Source organism: Mustela lutreola, chromosome 1, assembly GCF_030435805.1.
Source record: "Mustela lutreola isolate mMusLut2 chromosome 1, mMusLut2.pri, whole genome shotgun sequence".
NCBI lineage: Eukaryota > Metazoa > Chordata > Mammalia > Carnivora > Mustelidae > Mustela > Mustela lutreola.
This window is the reverse complement of record NC_081290.1, coordinates 269,579,104-269,605,613: the sequence shown is the minus strand read 5'-3', so window position 1 is coordinate 269,605,613 and position 26,510 is coordinate 269,579,104. Positions and strand designations below refer to the sequence as shown.

General features: G+C 38.3%; 1 protein-coding gene and 1 non-coding gene across 2 annotated transcripts in view; one reads left to right on the top strand and one right to left on the bottom strand.

Moving 5' to 3' along the window:
* Positions 1 to 26,510, bottom strand: part of HSD17B12 (hydroxysteroid 17-beta dehydrogenase 12) — a 161,110-nt gene that overhangs the window by 117,261 nt on the left and 17,339 nt on the right. The gene's annotated exons all lie outside the window — the stretch shown is intronic.
* LOC131822856 (U6 spliceosomal RNA) lies at positions 25,874 to 25,979 on the top strand. The gene has a single exon (XR_009350343.1). It is a non-coding gene; the product is annotated as a U6 spliceosomal RNA (small nuclear RNA).

The window sequence follows — 26,510 nt, the reverse complement described above, 5'->3', positions numbered from 1 at the left end:
AACCAAAGGATAGCAGAAAATATTTGTAAATCATAGTTTTAATAAGAGTCCAGATTCAGAATATATAAAAGACTCCTAATACCTCAAAAATAAAAAGACAACTCAATATTAAAATAGACAAAGGACTTCCAGAGATATTTATCCAGAGAAAGTAAACAAATGGCCAAAAAGCACAGGAAAAAATGTTCAGTATCATTAAAGAAATGCAAACCAAAAGTACAATGACAAACTAGTTTGGCCACAATTTTTTAAGCAAGAAAATGGAAAATAACAAGTGTTGGTAAGGATGTGGAGAGAATGGAGCCCTAGTACACTGCTGGTAGGAATGTAAAATGGTGCAGTTGCTGATGTAAACAGTTCAGCTGTTCTTCACAAGGATAAACACAGAATTACGATGTGACGCATTAATTCTACTCCTACCTATATACTCAAAAGAACAGAAAACAAGTATCCAAACAGAAAATAGTCCATGAATGTTTGTTAGCAGGACTATTCACAACAGCCAGATGGTGGAAATGACCAAATGCCTATCAACTGATGAATGGATAAATAAAATGTGGTTTATCCATACAGTGGAATATTACTCAGCCATGATAAGGAATGAAGTACTGACACGTTTCAAAATACAAATGAACAATCGGTATGAAATTATGCTAACTGAAAGATGCCAGATACAAAGATCACAAGCTGTATGATTCCATTTATACAGCATCCAGAATAGGAAAATCCACAGAGAAAGAAAAGATTAGTGATTGCCAGGAGCTGGGGAGAAAGGGATGAGGAGTGACTGCTTCAATGGATATGCTGTTTCCTTCTGATGTGATAAGAATGTGCTGGAACTGGACAGAAGTGATGGTTGCACAACACTGTGAAGCTACTAAATCTCACTGAATTGTACACTTTAAAATGGTTTATGGTTCATTTTATGTTATAAGAATTTTACCTCAATTAAAAAAAAAAAAAACTCTTTCAAAAGTTAGTAAAGATTAGCTTTTTACCAAGGGCTAGAGCAAAAAAGGAAAAGAAATTGCTATTTCTCTTGCTGCATCATCCATTGAATTTTGCTGCATTGTCCCTTGAATTTAGGAAGCAAAAATCCAATCAATACATCATTCAATTTACACAACAGAATACAGAGGAACCTAAGTTTGGACTGCCCCTATGGGCAGAACGGTCTCTTTTCATCTATCTAATATTGAGAACTTATTTTGTGCCAAACACAGGATGGCAAGTACTTTACAGACACTGTCTTAACTGTCTTAACTGTCCCCACACTCTATTAGGCATGATTAGTAGCTGCCCCAAAACTAAATGAGGGTCCCAGAAAATAAAAGGCTATAGCATCTAGATTTACAAATAAAGAAACCATCTCAAGAGAGGTTAAGTGACTTGCCAATGGTCATATCAACCTAAATGTCAGAACATTAATCCTCCACACAACAGAACACGAGCTACAAACTTAGAACAATCTACAATACTCATTAGCAATAATGCATGTTGCATACACAAATATTCGAGTCCCTTCCTCATTAGTCCCATAATGCAGAATCTGACTTTTTCACTATTCCTTAACCAGCCTCTTAGCCCAAGGCAGTCTGTCCGGTGTTTCCCAAATATAACATATTAGGCAATCGGCTCCATTGTGTGCCCAACTCAATCCTTATATTAAAAGTGGCATTTCTCTTCACTCCCCAAGGTGGCCATCAGCCACCTTGCAATCAGCAAGCTAAAGAATGTGTACAAGTTCAAGATAACTGGAAGCAAAGAAACAAAACCATTCCTGACTTTTTGTCTGGCTCTTAATCCTAATGATTAATTAGGTCATGAAACATAGTAAGGAAAAAGAGTTGGCGCTAGAGTTATGAGATGCTTATCTCCAATGTTCTATAATCCTGGCTTTTTCTTTTTTGAAGAATTTATTTATTTATTTATTTATTTATTTATGAGAGAAAGTGTGGGTATGAAAGAGAAAGAGAGCACGAGTGGGGAAGAGCAAAGGGAGAGGAACAAGTAGATTCCGTGCTGAAGCACAGAGCCCAAGGCAGCGCTTGATCCCATGACCCATGAGATCATGCCATGAAACTAAACCAAGATCCAGATGCTTAACTGACTGAGCCACCTAGATGCCCTGTGGCTTTTTTTTTTTTTTTTTTTTTTAATGTAGACAGAGTGGTTAACATTCAAATGATAACTGTCCCATCTATGCAACTGTTTTACGTTCAACATAAATTATCACATTTCTTTTACTTCTATGTAAGATATCTATATCTCATAAATGCCTACAGGCTTGAATTCACTTAAACAGGTCCAAATTGGAACAGTCCTGTAGCTCAAAATAAGAAATATGAGCTTTTGGGTGGCTCAGTCAGTTGAGCCTCCATCTCTTGGTTTCAGCTCAAATCATGATCTCAGGGTTTTGGGATCAAAACCCAGGTTGGGTTCAACGCTCAGTGTGGAGTCTGTTTGAGATCCTCCATCCCTCTCCCTCTGCCCCTCCTGCTCATTCTCTCTCTCTCTCTCTTTCATTAAAATAAATAAAATCTTCTTTAAAAAAAAAATAGCAGCTTTTGACATATCTTATGGTTGTACACATTTAACCGGCAGAGTAATAACTAAATCAAACATTTCCTTAACTTATAAACATTAGGCAAACACACTAATTAGTCCATAGTGCTTACTACTTGAGTTTCCTTAAAATATACAATTCAGGCCTGATAAAATTGAGAGTTGTAAGGAGATCTACTTGGTAATTCCAATAATTAACTTTTACTGAATGGCCCAAATTCATGTACACCAAGGTAGATAAATATCCAGACAGAGTTTAGTATAAATTATGTGGCTTGTTCCAACTTAACTCATCCAGTTTAAGCTTTTAACAATATTCTTCAGCTAAGTGGGTAAAATCCTCCAAAACAAAGAGACCTTGGATTTCCGTCACTCTGAGAAGTAAATCCCTCCCTCTGCACTAAGACGCCAATCTGCTTTTAAACCACTAGGTTTACCACAGTAACACTACAATAAAGTCATAGTTAGAGCCAGAGTATCCTAGTGAACAATTTCTTCCTCAAGGAATAGAGAGTTCCCTGAAAAGTCAAATGTTAATGATTTAGTCGAAGAGACCTCACCATATCCCTAGGTACTTTTTACCTAGGAGAAAGCAACTTCATCTGCTGTCCTGCCGGACTCATGTCTGATCAAGAACTTTAAAAATCCTCCCCAAAAGATAGTCTGATAAACAATTTATGATATATACCTTGAAGACTGAGATAAATAATGTATCAACAACAAAAATCTTTTAAAGAGGTTTTAAATTAATTTATTTATTTTTTAATTTTAGTCAGCTCTTTGCTCAAGGTGGGGCTTTAACTCACAATTTCAAGATCAAAAGTCACATGCTCTATCAACTGAGCCAGCTAGGCTCCCCTCAACAACAAATGTGAGGTAGGAAATAAAGAAATCTAATCTATTCTCTCCAAGTTTTTTTCCCCCTCATCCCTGAAGAGCCAAAACCAAGGAAGCACAATTCCCGCCTGTCAGACAACATCTGGCTAGATCCTCATTCTACTTTTTAGGAAAACCCAGCACTGCCAATGCAATTATGCTAAGCAACTCAACAACTATCACACTTTTCAAAATGAGCACTCAACGAGATATATTTCCAACAGAATCTTTTAAAGGAACTTCATGTAATCCAACACTATTTTTCTGAGTTCCAGAGACTGTATTGTACAAAAAATAGCTGTGAGTTGACCAGAAGTCGGGGGAAACCTATGATCTAGTCCTGGCTCTGCTAAGTGTCCCTGGCCCAGTAATTAACATTTTTAAATTTAAATTCAATTAATTAACATATAATGCATTACTGATTTCAGAGGTAGAAGTCAGTGATTCATCAGTCTTAGATAACACCCAGCGCTCATTACATCACATGCCCTCCTTAACGTCCATTATCCATCTATCCCAACCCTTAAACCCCCTCTCCTCCAGCAATACTGTTTCCTATGATTAAGAGTCTCTTATGGTTTGTCTCCCTCTCTGATTTCATCTTATTTTTTTCCTCAATTCCTCTAAGATCCTGTTTTGTTTCTTACATTCCATATATGAGTGACATGATGCGATAATTGTCTTTCTCTGGTTGACTTATTTTGCTTAGCATAATAACCTCTAGTTCCATCCATGTCACTGCAATGGCAAGATTTCGTTTTTTTGATGGCTGAGGAGTATCCTACTGCGTGTGTGTGTGTGTGTGTGTGTGTGTGTGTATAACTTCTTCTTTATCCATTCATCTGTTGATGAACATCTGGGTTCTTCCCATAATTTGGTTATTGTGGACACTTCTGCTAGACACCCTGGGGTGCAGGTGGATCACTACATTTCTTCTTTGGGGTAAATCCCCAGCAGTACAATTATGGGGTTGTAGGGTAGCTCTATCTGCAACTATCTGAGGAACCACCATGTTTTGTTTTCCTGAGTGGCTGCATCAGCCTGCATCCCCACTGTAAGAGGGTTCCCCTTTCTCTGTATCTTCACTAACATCTATCATTTCCTGACTGGTTAATTTTAGCCATTCTGACTGGTATGAGGCGGTTTCCCATTGTGATTTTGATTTGTATTTCCCTAATGCCAAGAGATATTGAGCATTTTTTCATGTGTCTTTTGGCTATTTGTAGGTTTTCTCTGGAGAAATGTCTGTTCATATCTTCTGCCCATTTCTTGACTGGATTATTTGGTTTTGGGGTGGTGAGTTTGATAAGTTCTTTATAGATTTTGGATACCAGCCCTTTATCTGATAAGACATTTTCAAATATCTCCCATTCCGTGGCTTGCCTTTTAATTTTGCTACCTGTTTCCTTTGTTGTGCAGGAGCTTTTTATCTGGATGAAGCCCCAATAGTTCATTTTTACCTTTGTTTCCCTTGCCTTTGGAGACGTGTCTAGCAAGAAATTGCTGCAGCAGAGGTCAAGGAGGTTGCTGCCTGTGCTCTACGCTAGGATTTTGATAGATTCCGGTCTCACATTGAAGTCTTTCATCCGTTTTGAGTCTATTTTTGTGTGTGGAGTAAGGAAGTGGTCCAGTTTCATTCTTCTGCATGTGGCTGTCCAATTTTTCCAACACCATTTGTTGAAGAGACTGTCCTTTTTCCATTGGATATTCTTTCCTGCTTTGTTGAAGATTAGTTGACCATAGAGTTGAGGATCCATTTCTGGGTTCTCTATTGTGTTCCATTGATCTATGTGTCTGCCTTTGTGGAAGTACCATACTGTCTTGATGATTACAGCTTTGTAGTAGAGCTTGAAGTCCAGAATTGTGATGCCACCAGCTTTGGTTTTCTTTTTCAACATTCCTTTGGCTATTTATGACCTTTTCTGATTCTGTACAAATTTTAGGTTTATTTGTTCCAGCTTTGTGAAAAAAGTTGATGGATTTGGATAGAGGTTGGATTCAATGTGTAGACTGCTCTAGGTAGCATAGGCATTTTCACATATTTGTTCTTCCAATCCATGAGCATGGAACCTTTTCCATTTCTTTGTGTCTTCCTCAAGTTTGTTTCGTGTTCTGTAGTTTTCAAGTACAGATCCCTTTGTCACTTTGGTTAGGTTTATTCCTACGTGTCTTATGGTATTAGGTGCAATTATAAATGGGATTGACTCTTTAATTTCTCTTTCTTCTGTCTCATTTATTTTATATCCTGCCACTTTGCTGAATTCCTCTAAGAGTTCTAGCAATGTTGGGGTGGAGTCTTTTAAGTTTTCCACATAGACTAGCATGTCATCTGTGAAGAGTAAGAGTTTGACTTCTTCTTTGTTAATTTAGATGTCTTTTGTTTCTTTTTGTTGTCCAGTTGCTGAGGTTAGGACGTCTAGTACTATGCTGAACCACAGCGGTGAGAGTGGACATCCCTGCTGTGTTCCTGACCTTAGGAGAAAAGCTCTCAGTTTTTCCCCATTGAGATTGATATTCACTGATATTCACTGTGGGCTTTTTGCAGATGGCCTTAATGATATTGAAGTATGTACCCTCTATCCCTACCCTGGGAAGTTTTAGTCAAGAAAGGATGCTGTACTCTGTCCAATGTTTTTTCTACAACTATTGAGAGAATCATATGGTTCTTGTCCTTACTTTTATTTATGTCGTGTATCACAATGATTGATTTGCAGATGTGGAATCACCCTTGCAGCCCAGGAATATATCCCACTTGGTCGTGGTGAATAATCCTTTTAATGTACTGTTGGAACCTAAAGGTGAGAATTTTTGCATCCATGTTCATCAGGGATATTGGTCTGTAATTCTCCCTTTTGGTGGGGTCTTTATCTGGTCTGGGGATCAAGGTAATGCTTGTGTGTGGAGTAAGGAAGTGGTCCAGTTTCACTGGACCTTTTAATTTTGCTACCTGCTTGGAAGTTTGGAAGTTTACCTTCCATTGTGATTTCTGAAACAGTTTCAGAGGAATAGGTATTAATTCTTCTTTAAATGTTTGGTAGAATTCCTCTGGGAAGCCATCTCTGGGCTCTTGTTTGTTGCCAGATTTTTGATTACTGCTTCCATTTCCTTGCTGGTTATGGGTCTGTTCAGGTTTTCTATTTCTTCCTGTTTCAGTTTTGGTAGTTTACATGTCTCTAGGAATACACCCATTTCTTCCAGATTGCTTAATTTCTTGGCATATAGTTGCTTATAATATGTTCTTATAATTGTTTGGATTTATTTGATGTTGGTTGTGATCTTTCTTTTTCCATTCATGTTCTTGCCAATCTTATTAATTCGTTCAAAGAACCAGCTCCCAGTTTGGTTGATCTGTTCTACTGTTCTTTCAGTTTCTATTTCACTGATTTCTGACCTAATCTTTAGTAACTCTCCTCTCCTCCTGGATGTAGGCTTTACTGGCTGTTCTATCTCCATCTGCTTTAGGTGTAAGGTTAGGCTGCGTATTTGAGACTTTTCTTATTTCTTGAGAAAGGCTTGTACTGCTATATACTACCCCCCACCCCAGAACTGCCTTTGCTGCATCCTAAAGGTTTTGAAAGTTGTGTTTTCATTTTCATTTTTTAATGAGCTTTTAAAATTTTTCCTTCATTTCCCAGTTGATTCATTCTTTAGTAGGATGCTCTTTAGCCTCCATGTATTTTAGTTCTTTCCAAATTTCCTCTTCTGATTGAGTTCCAGTTTCAAAGCATTGTGGTCTGAAAATGTGCAGGGAATGACCCCAATGTTTTGGTACCAGTTGAGCCCTGATTTGTGACCCAGTATGTGATCTATTCTGGAGAATGTTCCATGTGCACTCGAGAAAATGTGTATTCTGTTGTTTTAGGATGGAATGCTCTGAATATATCTGTGAAGTCCATCTGGTCCAGTGTGTCATTCAAAGTTTTTGTTTCCTTGTTGATTTTCTACTTAGATGATCTGTCCATTGCTGGGAGTGGGGTGTTAAAAGTCTCCTACTATAATTGTATTATTTTCTTTTTTTTTTTTTAAGAATTTTTTTTTAAGGTTTTATTTATTCATTTAACAGGAAGGGAGAATACAAGCAGGGAGAGCAGCAGGCAGAGTGGGAGGGAGAAGCAAGCTCTCTGTTGAGCCAGAAGCCAGATAGGGGACTCGATCCGAGGACCCTGGGATCATGACCTGAGCCGAAGGCAGCCGCTTAACGAAATGAGCCACCCAGGCGTCCCTAATTGTATTATTTTCGATGTGTTTCTTTAATTTTATTATTAGTTGGTTTATATAATTGGCTGTTCCCATGTTAGGGGCAAAAATATTTATAATTATTAGATCTTCTTGTTGAATGCACCCTTTAATTATAATATAGTGTCCTTCCTCATCTCTTATTACAGTCTTTGGTTTAAATTCTAATTTGTCTGCTACAAGGATTGCCCCCTACCCTGCCCAGCTTTCTTTTGATGTCCATTAGCATGATAAATTGTTTTCCAACCCCTCACTTTAAATCTGTCATTGGGTCTAAAATGAGTCTCTTGCAGACAGCATATCAACGGGTCTTGCTTTTTTATCCAATCTGATACCCGGTGTCCTGTGACTGGGGCGTTTAGTCCATTTACATTTAAAGTAATTATTGAAAGATACGAATTTAGTGCCATTGTACTACCTGTAAAGTGACTGTTACTGTATATTGTCTCTGTTCCTTTCTGGTCTGTTACTTTCAGGCTCTCTCTTTTTCAAATGCAAATGATTTAACAGAGTTTCATTACTGGAACCAGACTAACTTAAAGAGAAAGATCTCTGATGCCTTAAGTTAAAAGTTGTCTTGTTTACTGATCTACTCCTCTACCTTGAAGGTATGATGGAAGGATAACATTACCTCTTATTTAATGTTTTAAAAACACCTTCGATTCCTCATAAGATTAAGACAGTGCTAAATTTATAAATTCAATGTTCTACTGGATTCTATCAGACGTAAAATGTCCCATGTTCTTCTTAATTGGTCGTTGATCCTTAAGATACAAGAGCATCTGAAGCAATTCTTTAAATGTCACACACCTTTCCATGCCATCTGCTGGTCCTTACTAACTTAATGCTCCACTGCCTTTCCTTTTCAGTTTTTCAGAATGAACATGACCTTTAAGATGCTGATACATTGCAGCAATGTTTGCAATAGTAAAATTTAGACCATTTAATGCTAAAGAACCACTAAATAAATTATAATATATAATTTAAAAATACATATAGTGTATATACACAATGTATATATAGTTTATATATAGTGAATATGGTATAATATTATGGCATATATAGTAATGTAGAATATACTCATATCTATATTATATATAGGATATCAATACAATGGAAACACAGTGCATCTATCAAAAATTATAGCCCCAAAGAATAGTAATTGGCAGTAAAAGGTGTCTATAATAACTATTCAGTGAGGACAAATTAGAGCAAAATTGTGTAGAGCAAAACTGACCATCTTTGTTTTAACAATATTTCTCCTGAAGACCCTTAGTTGGAATTTGTTTCACTTTTTTTTTTTTTCAAAAGATTTTATGAAAATTCTAGTTAGTTAATATATAGTGTAGCATTAATTGCAGGGGTAGAATTTAGTGATTCATCAGTTGCATGTAACACCCACTGCTCATCACCCATTTACCCTCATCCCCCCATCCCCTTAGCTGGAATTTCTAATGACCACTATCTAATGATGATCCAAAAGAAGTTTACCAATGATCTTGCTTATAAATAAGCCAATTCCCAGGTGCAACAGAAGTAGCAAGTCCAGTTACCATCTTTTATATAAAAAAAGATTTACATGCACACAAGCATGTATGTTTGTGTGTACACTGGAGAAGGTCTAACCAAATCTAAAAGGTCATACATAGACCAAGGAGTTGATGGGAATTACCTCAGAGGACTGTTAAGTACTTTTTCTTTTAATTTATTTAGCAGCACTTCCTATTTTTCTAAATAATAACTAAAGGCATTTCTTGGATAATTTTTTTTAAAGTATAAAATTATATTCTGTAAATGCTAACTTAAGCAGAATTACACTGTGGAAGCCCCTATATGGTTATTGCCACAGTGAGATGGTCTGTTTAATTAACATTTAAAGCCTAGGACAGAATAGCACTTAATAAACTCAGGCTTTCCAGAAATGAAACCAATAAAAGGCACTGGACCTATTCTGCCACTTCTGGAAAAGTGGGCAGCCACTGCCCACTATGCACCAACTGCCTGCTTCAAGTCCACCTCTCCTGGCCTGAGACCAAGAGGTACAACAGGCAAGAGAGAAACAGGACTGATCAGAGAGGGGGATTTTTGTGGGTTTCTATGGCTTTACCCTAATAGCAAGTACTTGAAGAAAGAATTGTAAAACAGCATTAGGAGATGGGGGTATGTTCTCTGGGGGTAATTTATACCACAAAGTGTCTTATAATCATGAGCTACTCCTCTAGCATACTGAAGATTCAAATAATCTCAAAGTTCATATAAAGTTCTTTCTAAACTGGGTCTTCATAGACCCTTCTACTCAGGTTTTATTTAAATATGACAGGGCTATTCTGAGCAAGTGAGCAGATACTACATAAGAACACTCAGGAAGAGCCACATGGGTGGCTTAGTTGGCTAAGCCTCCGACTCTTGATATCAGTTTAGGTCTTGATCTTGGGGTTTGGGTTTAGGCCCCACATTGAACTCCACACTGGACATGGAGTCTACTTAAAAAAAAAAAAAAAAAAGAATACTCAGGGAAATAGCTACTGAAAATAATGAGAGCTGCTGTAATATTTTACATTGAATTTGTTGTCTGATAAAGTCTACTTATTCCTTCTAACATTACTCAATCTAAGAGAACCAACAAGGCTACCCTCAGCTTCAGCCGACCTCTTGGCCTGTAAGAGGCCACAGTCCACTCTGTCATATACGATCTGTCCCCATCAATGAGAATGAGCTTATTATATACTGACAAGTCCTTAATATAAAGTATATTTAATAAGTTTACCCTTCAATAGCTGTAGCTTTGCATTTATAAACTATATAAATGAAATCTATTCTTGAATCATTATGCAAAGCAACTCTCCCCAATTAACTTAATAGAAGTCTTAAGAATCTTTTGGGAATGCACACACCCCACACTTTAGCTATTTTTGTAAATTTATATTTTCTTATACCAGGTTTTCTTAAGAGTGGACCACACCTGTATCCTGACAGGCTGGCAGCTTCTAATTTGGGACAGAATGTGTACAAGAAACCAGATGGAAATTTTAATAGGCCATGTCAGAACGTTTGTTATTATAAGAGTTTTTCAGATACTACCTGAAGGTATTTAATTTTGGAAGCTCAGTCCATTAGAAGGCCAATAATGAAGTTGGGAAATTCCTTTCATTCAATTCAAGTGGAGAATCAAACAAACAAAAAGACACTCTTTCCATGAGCGAAAGATTCTAAAGGTAACTGTTGAGTAAAGGTATAGTCCTGGGGCTTGACTCTAGGAAGCATGTCTCTGAAGTAGGACAGAGCTCTGGACCAAATCATAACCAAAGGTAGGTCTCAGGCAGAGCTACAGAAATTGGGGTAACTGTTTATATGAGCCATCTCAGCCCGACACACATCCTCAATTTCTCCTTTCTTCCTCTGCTCAGGCTCCTGGGAGTCCACCTACTTACACTTCGTCAGCATTACTCTCACCTACCCCACCCCTTCTACTTGTCCTCACAAATAACTCTGGTCTGAGGTACTTAACTAGCTCAGTTCACTCATCCATAAAATGGCCACAGTAGAAGTACTTAACTCAGAGACTGGGGTAGGAGTATGGATAGCAAATCTTGTAACAGTTCCTGACACACAATTAGCCTGACGTGAAGCGTCAGCCCATATATATATATAAAATTCATTAGGAGACCTAATATATATATATATATATATATATATATATATATATATATTGGACTATATATATATATAATTTCTGCTGTTTAGAGCAATGTTTGATATAACAGCACCATATATTAGTGTCATTACTTGTTTTAAGTATCTGGTTGCTCGTCGTCATAGACAGTGAGAACAGTAATAAGAACATGTGAAATTTTTTAAATTTAGAAATCTTGGGATGCCTGGGTGGCTCAGTTGGTTAAGCGGCTGCCTTCGGCTCAGGTCATGATCTCAGCGTTCTGGGATCAAGTCCCACATCAGGCTCCTTGCTCGGCAGGGAGCCTGCTTCTCCCTCTGCTTCTAGCCTGCCAACTCTGTCTGCCTGTGCCTGTGCTCTGTCTCTCTCTCTCTAACAAATAAATAAAATCTTTAAAAAAAAAAAAAAGAAATCTTACACAAATCTTATATTCATGGTTCCCGACTACTTGCTGACTAACAGCACTCTCATCCAAAAGTCCATTTTGAGGGTGACACCTCCAACCTTTCTCACATCTCTACCTCTGCTGTGCCTTTCTCTTATTAAGCCTTTGTTTACTGAAACTCAGTCGTTCTCTTGTGGGCTAATTTAAATGGCCCCTCCTTTCTGAGGCCCACCATCTAATATATTAATAACTTGTACTTTCCTTTTGTTTATTTGCCTCACTCCCCAATTAGAATATAAGATTCATGAGGATAGAGCTTGTTATACTTTATTTATGGATGAATCCTTGTGCCTAGAATAGTACCTGGCAAATACATTTTCAATAAATATTGTTGAATGCTGACTGCGCACTCTGGCCTACCCCAGGCTTATTAGATAAATCTCTGTTTGAACCGCCACACTGAGGTGTTCTGTTGCTTACAGCTGAATACATTCCCGACTATTAAAGTACCATAGAATACTGGTAAAATATTTGTTATTATCCCTGCTAGAGTTATTACTGTTATTATCATGAATTAACTAGTATTTGTATGTGCTTACTATGTTCTGGATATGACATTCCATATTTTTAGCATATTGCTACATAATAGTAACTTGTGAGGTACACACCAATTTTACAGATGAAGAAACTGAGGCTCAGGGAAGCTAAAACAGCTTACCCAAGGTAACACATTGGGTGTCCTAGGAAATAACTAGGACAAGTTGTAAACCCAAGTTCCTGGCTCCAGTGCGTACACTTTGACCTAATGTACAACACTGCCAAGTCTGTAAAATATATATAAAGAAGTCTTCTCTCCTTAAAATAATTAAGCTCTAAAGCTTTGAAATCCTATTATCCAAGCCATGGTATCCACCAAAGCAATGATTGTATTAGCCCCTTAAATATCTACTCTGTAAACATTCATTAGAAAGACGGAAAAGTGAATACCAAGCCTGCTTTGGAAATTAAAGCTTTTTAAAAATGAGACAAGAATATACATTGTTTAAAAATCATTTACTATATGTATGACTTTCCCTTTGTTTTCTCATTATTGTAGGAATCTTCCTGTTTGGACTGTATTTGCCACTCAAGGGTCTATAAGAAAAAAAAAAGGTCCCCTAATGAATTAAATGATTAGTGTTGTACACATTTAGAGATAATGATGGATTTGATGGCTTTATTTTCAGTGCAAACCAGTAGGCTGTATGCCACATATGGTAACCCCCAGGCCTTTAGGCAGCCATTGCTCACACAAAATAATGTCAGTCCCTAGCGGGGTGAGACAAGGAAACACACACGCACACACATATAAAACAACTTATTTGGAGAAGATAGAGCCAAAAACTGAATGGACCCATAAAGAGAGCCTGCAACGCACACATTTCTCTTTTCCCCCCATTCAACTCAGTGATCTGTAGCAGTTTCCCATGAAAGACAATAAGGAGAGAGGTGTAAGCAGCTGCAGACAGATGAATGAATTGTGTGACGCTGAAAATCTGTGAATTGAAGTATCTAATACATGAACCAAAATAAAAAACGTTTTCCTCCTCCAAAGAGTCGTGAGAACAAATCAAAAGGAAAAGACAAAAGTTGGAAAGAGAATGAGACAAAGAACAAAATCTGGTCTGTGTGACACATTTATAAAAACTGATGGCCTGTCAGCAAGGCACTGATGAATATTTTTGCAGGATAAAAATGGCAACCCAGTGTCTAAAAATAACCCACTGTGCCGCAGACCTGTCTGGCTCAGCTACACCACCGGAATACAAACACTCACTCCCTAGTACATCTTGACTCAAGGTTTCACAAAGAAAGAAAAACTGAACGTTTTGCTAGCAAGAGAAGATATTTTACATGGTTTCAAATCAGTTATGTTCTCTATACAATATATATTTGTATATATTTACTAAAAAAGATAAAATAAATGGTAATAGCAATAAACTGTTAACTCATCTTAAGAGATCTTTTTCCCAAGCCAATTACAGTAAAACAGAGTAGTATTATGACCATCTCGTAATATCCTAAAATTGCGATCTAAAAAGAAAATTATAAATTATTTCTAAGCCATGCTGATTTGAATGGCAGATCTAGTCAAAATGATATGTCCAAATGACTCTGGAGATGGGGTGAAAACCTATTGCCTCATTTTGCAGCTAAACTCTACAATAAAAAGCTGTTAGCTAAAATGCAAAAGTGAATTTCTATCCTTTACAGGGAGCACTTTAATTCATCAAATCCATTCACCTTATTCAATCCTGCCTTACGCATTAAGATTCTGGTCTTAACTAAATGGTAATTTCAACTCTAAGAGTTATAAACCTCCAGGAAGCTCTCCCAGAACATTTTGATTACTACCATGCCACCATTTTTAATAGTAAAGATGAATTAATTCTTCCTAATAATATAACACGAATAATATCCACACTCGATTCTTTATGACCACACACACCCAGTTGGAATAAATAGAAAGTTAAAGAAAACAGATCAACATTTCAGGGACCAATGACATTTTCACAACACAATACCAGTACCACCAAATTCTTAATGGTATTCAGTTGTGCTACTCATTGCACAGTAAATACACATTAAATAACTATATCCTTCCATGCTCATCCGTATACTCCTTCCACTGCAGCTCACATCTCAATCTAAACAACAGCAAAGTTTCTTAATGAAAAAAATACATGTATAAAGAACCGTAAGATAAAAGCAATTTCAACTTTAGGAGTTTTGATGATCACTGATCTATCTTCAGAGTTGGCATCACAAACTTAATAATGGTCAAAATAAAACTCTTAATTCTGACTTCAAGCCTGTTCCTCTGTCAGAATTCCCCATGGGACCATCCGTTCATTCCACTAACTAACCCAAAAGCCTACTAGTCAGCTTTGAGTCCTTTCTTCCCCACATTCTGTGTCTAATCATCCACAAGACCTGGCTATTCTCTCCCAAATACATATCATATAAGCACTTCTCATTCCCTAAAGCACCATTCCCTAGGTTCAAGGTTCCATCATTTGTATCTAACCTACATGACTGAGGCTCATTAATGTCCATCCGACTTTCATCATTGGCCACTATTCACCGCACAGCAGCCAAAGTCATCTTTATAAAAAGCAAATGACATTACATCATTACCCCTCTTGAATTCCTCCAGTGACTTTCCATTACTCAGAATAAAGTCAAAAGTGCTTCCCAAATCCTACAGGATCTTTCATGATTTCATCCATGCTCACCTCCTCTACTACCATCTTTCCCTTGTATACTCTCTTCCTATTTATGTAGCTCAGCCAAAGGCCTTTCCTTTTTCTCAAACACATCAAGCCCAGTCCTACCATGGCTTTTTACTTGCTTTTCCCCGTCTAAAACACTCTTGCGACCAGTGCTTCAGAAAACTGGCTCCTTCTCATCAATAAGGTCTCCACTCAATATGTCTTCAAAAAGGTCTCCCTAACTACTCTAACTCATACAACAGCTATTCTCTATCCTCTTTACCTTGCTTTATTCCATTAGAGCACATATCACCATCAGTGATTATATTCTTTATGGGCCTAGTTGATTATTGTCAATCTCTCCCTACTTAAAGTTCTCTGTCTTACACATCACTGTATCCCCTAAAAACACTAATGTATAAATCAATCACCTACAGCAACAGAGAATACAAAGTCAAATACCTATAGAATCAAGACAGGTGGTGTGAGTGAAGAGGTAATTTCCAGCTAATGTGAAAAGGCAAGCCTAATACTATTGCTTACTATTTCTCAACAGAGGTCAGATATACAACTTTCTAAATGAAATCATCTAATTGTCTAATGTTGACAACTTATTGTGCTTTTTCTAAAAATTAAAACTCTGTATCAAATACTGCCAAATAAACCATATCTGTAAACTAGATATATACACAGGCCACCACTTGTTAATTTCTCCCCTATAGTAAAATTAGACTAAATTTAGACTTAGTAGGTATGAAATATTATGCTAAAGATGACTACAACAGCCCCTCGCATTCTGCATGCCCTTTGACAATATTCAACTCTCATTCCTCTTCTCAGGAGAGGGAATTTATTTTCCCCTCCCCTTGGATATATGACTTAGTTTGATTGCCTTGCTTTGTGTCTTCTGACCTAGGCCTTTGGGAGGCTCTACAGTCATGTAAGGGAGTCCAGCTATAACCACTGAATGATGAGAGGGCCTGTGGAGATCCAAGACCCCAAAGATGGAGGGAGGCCATCTGAGATCCTCTGGGTTCCCATCAATACTCCAAAACCAGCACTAGGCATCCAGACATGTGAGGATGTAATCTTGAACCTGCCCCAGCAAAGTCATCTTCGCTGACTCCACATGGTACCAAAGTGAGCCATCCCAGCCAGACCTGCCCAAATTTCTGACCCACAGAATAGTGAGGAATGAAATGACTATTGTTTTAAGCAATTATATTTTTGTGGTAGCATGTTTCTCAGTAATAGAGAATTGAGATTGAAACTGATACCCAAAAGTGAGATGCCAAAAACAAAAACCTAAAACGTGGCATTTGCTTGGGACTGAGGGGAAGGTAGGGGCTGGAAAGTGACAAGCAAAATGTTAGCAAAGGCCAGAGGTGCCATTAGAAAATTGCTATTAGAGGCTGGAGAAAAAGCAAGCCAGGTTATATAGTGGTGGGATGTCTGGCAAGGATGTTGCCCACAATAATGTAAAAGCTAGACTATTTATCTAATAAACTGTTGGCTCTGGATAAAGATATTTCCAGGTAGAACATTAAAAGTGCCAACTGGCTTCTTTCAACTGCCTGTGATAAGATATAGGAAGAGAGAAATAAAGACCTGTTTAATTTTCAAGCAAAACTTAAAGACACAGAATTTAAAGGTACAGAATTTAAAGGCACAGGACAGTCTTGCCAACCAACATAAGATTCTCAAATTAAGAAATGGCCTCAGGCTAAATAGCAAATTAAGAGTTTGTCCTCAAAATCTTTTGTTGAGACCTTGGAAAGGTTTAAGTATTGCCTAACAAAACCTTCTCACCTATACAAAGGTACTTCTAAGAATCTTGAAAATTTTATCTTATATATATAGTCTAATCACTCCAAAGCATAGAGAAGTCTACGTTGGAAAGGACTTATGGATGTGGCTTTTGGGGCTTAGAACCAATAAAATTCATAGAAAACTCTCAAGGTTTTTAATAAAACTAAAGTACTAAAACTCCCACCAGGTTGGATTAAAAGAGACAGAAACTATTAAAAAAGAAAAGAAAAGAAAAAAAGACTCTGAGGGTTCACAACTTCACACAGAGGAGAAGTGGGTTGAAAAGCAAATAGAATTCATTTCTTATGGGGAAAAAAAAAGCAGCAGAGAAGAAAGCCAAGAGCAGAGGGTACAACTAATAGCCTCAAAAACAAATATATTAGTAAATAAATGAAAGGAGCAGTACTCTCATGATCCTCAGTGTGTGTAGTAAGAGAGCTGGCAACATGTGCACAGATTGATTTCAAAATTGCTATGGACCAGTGATGGCTAGGTTCTTCACTTTCTTCCTCTTTTTGAATGGGAGTATTTACTGCAGTTTTCCTGTCCCCATCTCACCACAGTATGCTGGGTATGGGAAGGTAAGGTAGAAGGGTAGGTAACTTTGTCTTTTTAGCTCACAGACTTCCAGATCAGAAGAAGCCACACCAAAGCAGCTGTGCCTGAGAAACTTAAATGATAAGATCCTGGACTTTAAGTTGATGCCATAATAAGAGAAAACTTCTGGGATTTAGAAGTGTATTCTGCGGGTGGAAGAGATGTGACTTGTTATGCTCAGAGGGCTGGCTGTAGTGGAGCGTTTCCAAAAATGGCTGCAACACCACCTCCCATCTTATGCCACTGTGCAATGGGAATAGGCCATTCTTCCATCACAAGGTGGAATTTTTTCTCCTCTGCCTGATTCTGGATGGGTTCTGTGACTTGTTTTGGCCACGGGAATGTCACTATATGACTTCCAGGTCAAAGCTTTAAGATATCGTGCAATTTCTGTTTTTACTTTCTTGGAACAATCTCAGTGTCTGTAAGAATAGCTGAGTGTAGTAAATGATGACAGACCCTATGGAGAAGCCACATGGAGAACTAAGGTTCCCCAGTCAGTAACCAGTACCAAGGCCCCACACAGGGAGTTGAGGTCATCTTGATTTCTCCAGCCCTAGTGTATCTGTCTCAGCCAACACCTTGCAAAATAGAGAAAAGCTGTCTCCACTGAGCCCTGCCCAAATGTCTGATTCACAAATCATTAGCAGTAGTATGTTTGGTTGTTCTTCTAAGCCACTGAGTTTAGGACAGCTTGTTACATAGCAATAAGTAACTGAAACAATGAAGGAAAGGCCAGTCTGAATATGGAAATGTCTAAATGTTTTAATTTCAAAAAAACACATTTTTTAATGCTTTTAAACATTCACAGTGACTTTTAAAATAAAAATGTAGGACTCATTTCTTCATTCACCAAATATTTACTGAGCATCTAATATGTGCCAGGTACTGTTTGAGGCCCTGGAAAAATAGCCATGAATTAAAGCCCTGTAAAGCTTAGTAAGAACAAGGGGAAGCCTTCGGGGATCTGCTTTAATAAATAAAGTGATTTTTAATTAGCCCATCAATATTTTAAGTAAGTGTTTGCCAAATAACTAAATCTAGTTTTAACTTTCTCCTTGAAATTGTTACTTGGATGTTTTATCACTGTACCAGAAGCTATTTTTAGCCCAGTCCTTCTTCCGACTGAACTAGAAGAAAAACAAGGTCAAGATGATATAAGAACATGAATAAATTTTGTGCACCTGAATTTTCAGATATCTTTAATGTACTAAATTTATTCCCTGATTTAGAACATTAGCACTTTCACACCTTTGCCCCTGCTGTCTCCTCTTCCTGAAGTGCCCTTCCCCTCCCTTCTTCACCTGGAGGACTCCTGCCTCCCTCATCAATCACCTCCCACTCCAGGTGCCTCTGCTCTCCCACTGCCTCCTGTGAGTACATGTAGGAGTCCCCCAACACACACACACTAGAGCCCCAGCAGATGCCTGAAACCACACACAGTACCAGACCTTACACATACTACGTTTTTTTTCTATACATACATACCTATGATAAAGTTTAATTTGTAAATTGGGCACATTGGGAGATTAACAACAATAATTAATATGAAGATGGAACAATTATAACAATGTACTATGACAAGTTATGTGAACGTAGTCTCTCAAAATAGCTGACTGTACTATACTCATCCGTCTTCTGATAATATTGGATGATAAAATGCCTACACAATGAGATGAAGTGAATAACAATTATATCAAAAGGAGAATCATCCGCTTCCAGAACCAAGGCTAATCACAGGTAACTGAAACCACAGAAACATTACACTATCATATCACACAGTATTGGGCATACCTTATTACAATTTCTTGGTCTTCTGTTTAATTGCCTGCTACAGATTCCCTGTTCCTCGAGGGAAGTGATTTTTCTTCCATTCTCAACCTCGAAACTTATATGTAATAGTTAGTGACAAATATCTGTTGAATGAATGAATGTTACAACTTTCATGAAATCATGGTTCTCACCTTTATAAAAAGGGGCAAGTAGGGGCGCCTGGGTAGCTCAGTTAACCCAGTTGCCTTCGGCTCAGGTCATGATCTCAGGGTCCTGGGATTAAGCCCCACATCAGGCTCCCTGCTCAGCAAGGAGTCTGCTTCTCCCTCTCCCTTTGCCTCATGCTCCCCCTGCTCTCTGTGTCAAAGAAAGAAAGAAAATCCTTAAAAAAAATAAAAATTTAAAAGGGCGGGGGGTCAAGTAATTCAAGCAGAAGATGAAACTACAAATACCTAGGAAACTATAAAGCATTAATCAAACTTTTTATCATTATTTGCCAGACATGAGCACAAATTTCCTCATTCTAATACTTAAGTTTGCTCTCAAAATAGGAAGACTTGTTAACTTGAGGACATTCAGAAAAGCATATCAACTCCCAAATAAAGTTCCTACACAGGTACATATAATTCTGGTTTATTGTTTCTCTCTCTCTCTCTCTTTTTTTAAATCAAGTCACTCCATTTTGCGGCCACCTATTCTCTCCTGTATATCTGTATTTTAATCCAAAAGCACCAAAGAAAACCCTCAGGGCTTGAGACACACCAAACAGGCAAAAACACCAAACAGGTCAGTTTTAAGAATCAAAGGATTTTAGACCTACTTAGGTCCATTTAGACTTAGTAACTTAGTTTTCAGGACACAATTCCTCTTCTTTTCACTAAATGTTGATATTTGAAAATAAGGCATGGACACCTGGGTGGCTCAGTAGGTTAAGCCTCTGCCTTTGGCTCAGGTCAGGATCTCAGGGTCGTGGGATCGAGCCCCACATCGGGCTCTCTGTTAAATGGGGTACCTGCTTCCCCATCTCTCTCTGCCTTCCTCTCTGCCTACTTGTGATCTCTCTCTCTATGGCAAATAAATAAAATCTAGAAAAAAGAAAAAAGAAAGAAAATAAGGTGCTTACATATTATAGTGTTTCAGAAAATATTATTAAAAATGCATAAAAAGTTATACTGGGGGCGCCTGAGTGGCTCAGTGGATTAAGTGTCTGCCTTGGGCTCAGGTCATGTTCCCAGGGTCCTGGGATCAAGTTCAGCATCTGGTTCCCTGCTAGGCAGGGAACCCACTTCCCCCCTCCCTTTGACACTTCTCCCTGCTCATGCTCTCTCTGTGTCAAATAAAGAAATAAAATCTTAAAAAAAAAAAAGAAAGAAAGTTCTACTGGACGACAGCCTTAAATGAAAAAAACAGTTTAAAATCAGATTGCTGAGAGAAGTCTTCCAATATGATTTTCAGCCAGCAGCAATGAAAACAGTGCATTATTTCAAAAGAAATGTTAAACAGGGGGGCACTGTCTGAGGAAAAGGAAATACATCATTTTTTCATAGGTTGATAGGATGCAAAAAGTTTACATTAAAATTCATCTTTTGACATGACTAATATTCTAATTAGAGACAATTCATTTTGTTTAGCGTATCAACTCTCCTTGTAATGCAGACCTTTCTCTTCACCTACATCAACATCACCACCTCTAGAATTTGAAAAAAGGGAGCGATTATCTTAGAGCTTTCTCATCCTAAAACTCTGATAATTTTCTACAAAATGGTGTATCACACTATGGTTTTAAAGTAGTAGGCCTGCTAAGACATACAAGGCATATGTTATTTGGGACTCTAAGAGCTAAATGTTAATTCTCTAAAACATAACTTTAGTGTACACTTTAAAATGGCTCCTTTCTAAAGATAAAATAAACATCTCTTCAAACTTACCTGAACTTGAATTTAAATCTTTTTAAGATTGTATTTATTTATTTATTTATTTGAGACACAGAGAGAGCACAAGCAGGGGGAGGGGCAGAGGCAGAGGGAGAGAAGCAGACTCCCTGATGAGCAGGGAGCCCAGACATAGGGCTCAATCCCAGGACCCTGAGATTATGACCGAAGTCAGATGCTAAACCAACTGAGCTACCCAAATGTCCCCAAACTTACCTGAATTTAAAAGAGACAAACTGGGACACTTGTTTAAGTGTCTGACTCTTGGTTTCAGCTCAGATCATGATCTCAGGGTCATGAGATCGAGCCCCGCATGGGGCTCCAAGCTGGGCATGGAGAATGCTTAAGATTCTCTCTGCCTTCTCCCCGGTCTCTCTCGGTCTCTCTCTCTCTCTCTCTCTCTCCCTTCCTTTCTAAAGAACATACAAACAAAAAAAGGACAAATTTATCCAGTACTAAGACTTACATTTTAGAGCCATGAATTAGGTCTCTTCTTTTTGAAATATTAAACAAAAGTGGGATCCAAAGATGGTTTAGAGAAAGTGCACAAATTCAACGGAATTTTCAAAGAATTTCAAAGTGCAATGGTAAGTTATTTACCCAATTAAAAACAACAACAACAAAGTATCTTTGCTTTGGCATCTGCTGGGAGGCAAGCTGTGTGTTTACACTCAAGAACTATATGAAAACCCAGAGGAAGCTTCACTAATAAAAATCACCTTCAATACAAACTTGCAGAAAGCGTCTGGTGCTCATCAGCGCCCTCTAGAGTTCAGTTATTGAAGTGACTGCAGATCTTTAAACATATTAATTCATTATTTAAAATAAAAGTGATAAAGGTAAAGAATTCTTTTTTTTTTTTAAAGATTTTATTTATTTATTTGACAGAGAGAAATCACAAGTAGGCAGAGAGGCAGGCAGAGAGAGAGAGAGAGAGAGGAGGAAGCAGGCTCCCTGCTGAGCAGAGAGCCCGATGCGGGACTCGATCCCAGGACCCTGGGATCATGACCTGAGCCGAAGGCAGCAGCTTAACCACTGAGCCACCCAGGCGCCCCAAGGTAAAGAATTCTTAAGAAACATAAATCACACTCATATTATCACTTTCCTTCAAAAATTTCAAAATCCCCCTCTAAAAGTCCACATACCATGCTTTTTTAATGAGTTCAGTTTGGCAGGATCTCTTTAAGAAAATTTATGTTGTGGGGACGCCTGGGTGGCTCAGTTGGTTAAGCAGCTGCCTTCGGCTCGGGTCGTGATCCCAGCGTTCTGGGATCGAGTCCCACATCGGGCTCCTTGCTCAGCAGGGAGCCTGCTTCTCCCTCTGCCTCTGCCTGCCATTCTGTCTGCCTGTGCTCGCTCTCTCTCCCTCTCTCTGACAAATAAAAAAATCTTTAAAAAAAAGAAAGAAAGAAAGAAAGAAATTTATGTTGTGGGCCGCCTGGGTGGTTCAGTTGGTTGGACGACTGCCTTTGGCTCAGGTCATGATCCCGGAGTCCCGGAATCGAGTCCCGCATTGGGCTCCAAGCTCCATGGGGAGTCTGCTTCTCCCTCTGACCTTGTCCTCGCTCATGCTCTCTCTCACTGTCTCTCTCTCAGATAATTTTTTATCTCTCAGATAAACTTAAAAAAAAAATGTATGTTGTGCTGGAAGACAGTTCAAATGAAAGATACTATGCTGTTTAAACTTTATTATACAAAGATCCTTGCTTAAACACTTACAAATTCAAGGTTTTTATTCAGGTATTTTTATTTCTAATTGTCCTCCACATGCCTAAATTTTAAGAATCACTCTAAATGTAAAAAGGTCTATTTAATACATAGTCACTTAAAATAAGATTAAGAAGGAAGCTTCTATTTCTTGGACATATAAAAAAAAATCAAATGACAATTCATTGAAAGGACAAATGGCCCAAGTTTTGTAAGAGTCAAGAAGAAGAAAGCCTGTGTTTACCATTTCTCAGATATTACTCACTAAATTATTTCAGTGAAGCATACCTCCAGTTTGTACCGAACACCAAACTATCAAATCTTTTCTGTTTCTGCTTCAACTAAGTTATCTGGTTCTCCCTCCTTCCCCCTAGCAGAGACGGAGGAAGTCTGCAGGCACAATGAGCACATCATCATGCAGCAAAATTCAGCCCCCCCGCTGGGTCTGGTTCAGGTGCCCAGTCTGGCCCTGCTCCTGTACCAGCCGGTGTTGCAAGCATGAGCCACTGCAGGGCTCTTGGGGGCTCAGGCATGGGCAGTCATCATTCCCACAGAAACCAAGTGACCAAAATTCAGGCCAGGAGTCACGGCGCAAGAGAGCAGCCCTTTCTAGTTAGAAAAGAGGACAGTGGTGGTCAATTCACTATTTTCTGAGTGCTGTGGTCATACACAGGTGCTGCAGCAAAATGTTTCTTGTTTATACTCACTAAATTAATTGGGGGTATTTTTTTGTCTTCAAAAATTAAAAAAAAATAAAAAGTCATCAACTGAGTTCGTTGAGAGGGAGGGGAGGGTTGGGGCAGGGGCAGCGAATCCAATACTTCCTACCCTCAACTCTTACTAGACTTGCCGAATACGTCATCACTGAGGGGACAAAACACAGCAACGCACCGAATCAGCTACTCGGTGAAAGGCGATTATGTCAAAACACCGCTAATAAATCCTTCTTTGAATCTTCAGCAAACTCAGAGTACTCATGCATAATATTCTTGCTTGCAATGGGTGAAAACAACCTCTTTTTGTAGAAAATACTTATGCAGCTCGGATCTTACCTGGATACATTATGTCCTCTCCTCTCTGCTACTTTTACACTTGGGCTACTCGACCGCCCTGTGTTTTCTCCACTGGAGGGCACAGTTAGCTAAAAGAAAATTTGGTGAAACCTAATTTGGTCCTACAGTTCCAGAAAAAGTGTTGTATGGTGAGAAGAGGTTAAGCTGCTATCAGAAAGGATCTTTCAGTAATGTATCTGAATTTCATCCCTGCTCTTGAAAACCATTATAAAAGAGAACCACTAATTAGCTAACAGCTAAGACCAAACAAACAAAACCCGACAACAACAAAAACCTTTGTTCTAAACACCCATACCTATAAAAAAAAAGAAGATGGAAAGCAAAGAATCGTTTTTTTAAAAAGTGCAAATGAATGAATGACTCTAGGTCCAGAATAACCTGAAGAATAAATGCAAACGGAAATTGTCCTCGTCAACAAGAGTATACACAGCTACTAGTCTCGACAGCTCCATGAAAATGCAAGGCATCTCCATGAAAATGTGGTGTTAAACCACTTTTGCTATGACATAAATCATACACTTGGCAAAAATACTTGTTTTTATTTTCTATTTTTGCATTATTCTTTTAGAGATAAGCCAACAGGAGATGCTAGTTGGCAATCCATTCGCAGTTCCCTTTTCTTTATAAACCTAAGCGATCCTAAGGGTGCAGTGCAAAATAGTTTCAATATATTTAGAAAAAAAGATTAGTAAAGAGATATGTAAACACCGCACTTCTAGATAAAGTCAATAAATGTACAGTTTTCAGAGGAACTTATAAAACTTCGGTCTTTTGTTGTTTTAAAAATTATTTTTGAGGGGCACCTGGGTGGCTCAGTTGGTTAAGCATCTGACTCTTCATTTCCACTGGGGTCATAATCCTAGGGTTAGTTAGGCTCCTCGCTCAGCAGGGGGTCTGCTGGAGATTCTCTCTCTCTCCCTCTGCCCTCCCTCCACACCCACACATGTGCAATCTCTCTCTCAAATAAATAAATCTTTAAAAGAAACGAAAAAGACCATCTAAATATCATGGATTTTTAAACAACTTATTTCTGTTATTTTCTGTTAAAAGAAATAAGAAATTATTTCTGTTCACTCCCTTTGAACAGGTGAGATGAGCTAAGATGTCCAAGCTTTCTTGCCCTCTTCAAGCTCCCTTTCAGAGACCCTCAACTGTCCTCCTGTCTTACCTCTTCCATATCTCACAGGATAGTCCGAGGACACCCATGGGCCACTGTATAGTACTGGGGCCTGGATGCTCTAGATGATGTGGACCTCTTGCGAGTCCTTTACTTTTCCTCACTCCTGGTATTGTCTATAACTGGGACTGCCTGGTCCCATCCAGCTGAGAAATTTTTTTTGTATGTTCAACTCTACTGACAGTAAAACCACTTTCATGGTGAAAAATATATAAACAAACAAATAAATAAATAAATAAAAGTGATTCACTTAAAAAAAAAAAAAAGTCCCAGCTAGGATCTTCAACATAATCCAGTAGCAGACAGACCCACCTCTGCCATTCTAAGAGAAGGAATTCCAAATGCCTGATAACACAATTGATCATTCCCAATCCTTCTTCCTATTTTTTTAAATCATCACTACCTGTAAGAGTATTCTAGGCAGAAGGATAAGTTAGTACAAAGTCTGTGCTGTAGATGCACAAGGAACAACACAGAGGCCAGTACGGTTGAAGTGAAGACAGAAAATTCCATTCAGATCTGAGTTCAAACGTCAACTAATGGGAAAATCTTGCCCAATGGTCTTATGCAACTTTGCAGAATACAATCTTCCCTCCAACCTCCTCAGTTATCGTCTATTATCTACCTTGCTTCATTTTTCTTCTTGGTGCATCTCATCACCAGACTTACCAAATATTCATTTGTTTGCTTATTGTTCCTCTTTCCCTACTCATATGCAAGCTTCAGGAGAGCCAAGACTCTGCCCATGTTGTTCACTGCTGTACCTCCAGCACATTGCCAAGTCTCTGACACAAAAAAGGGGATCAAAAATCCATACATGGTGCTCGCTTCAGTAGCACATATACTAAAATTGGAACGATACAGAGAAGATTAGCATGGCCCCACGCAAGGATGACACGCAAATTCGTGAAGCGTTCCATATTTTTGACAAACCATAAGTGACTCTTAATCTCAAAAAACAAACTGAGGGTTGCTGGGGGGAGGGTGGTTGGGAGAAGGGGGGTGGGATTATGGACATTGGGGAGCGTATGTGCTTTGGTGAGTGCTGTGAAGTGTGTAAACCTGGCGATTCACAGACTTGTACCCCTGGGGATAAAAATATATTATATGTTTATAAAAAATTAAAATTAAAAAAAATCCATACATGAAGGGATAATTATGGGAGTATTGAAAAAGCTCAAGAATAGAGGATACAATCTCATTGATGATATCTTATCCTTGATGATATATCCACAATATAGGTCACATGCCCAGTATGACGTACCAGTTAATAAAAGGGAGAGAAGTGATAGTAATATAAGAACATAACAAAAGAGCTGTCTGTTATCAAAGAATCACGTTCTTTTATTAATCAACAGTACCTTACCTTAATTAAGACTTGTTCCTTAAATACAAGAACAGTCATCTCTCCAAGGCCAATGAGTGTTTCGTATGTAAAAGAGGAAGGCAGGAAAAGA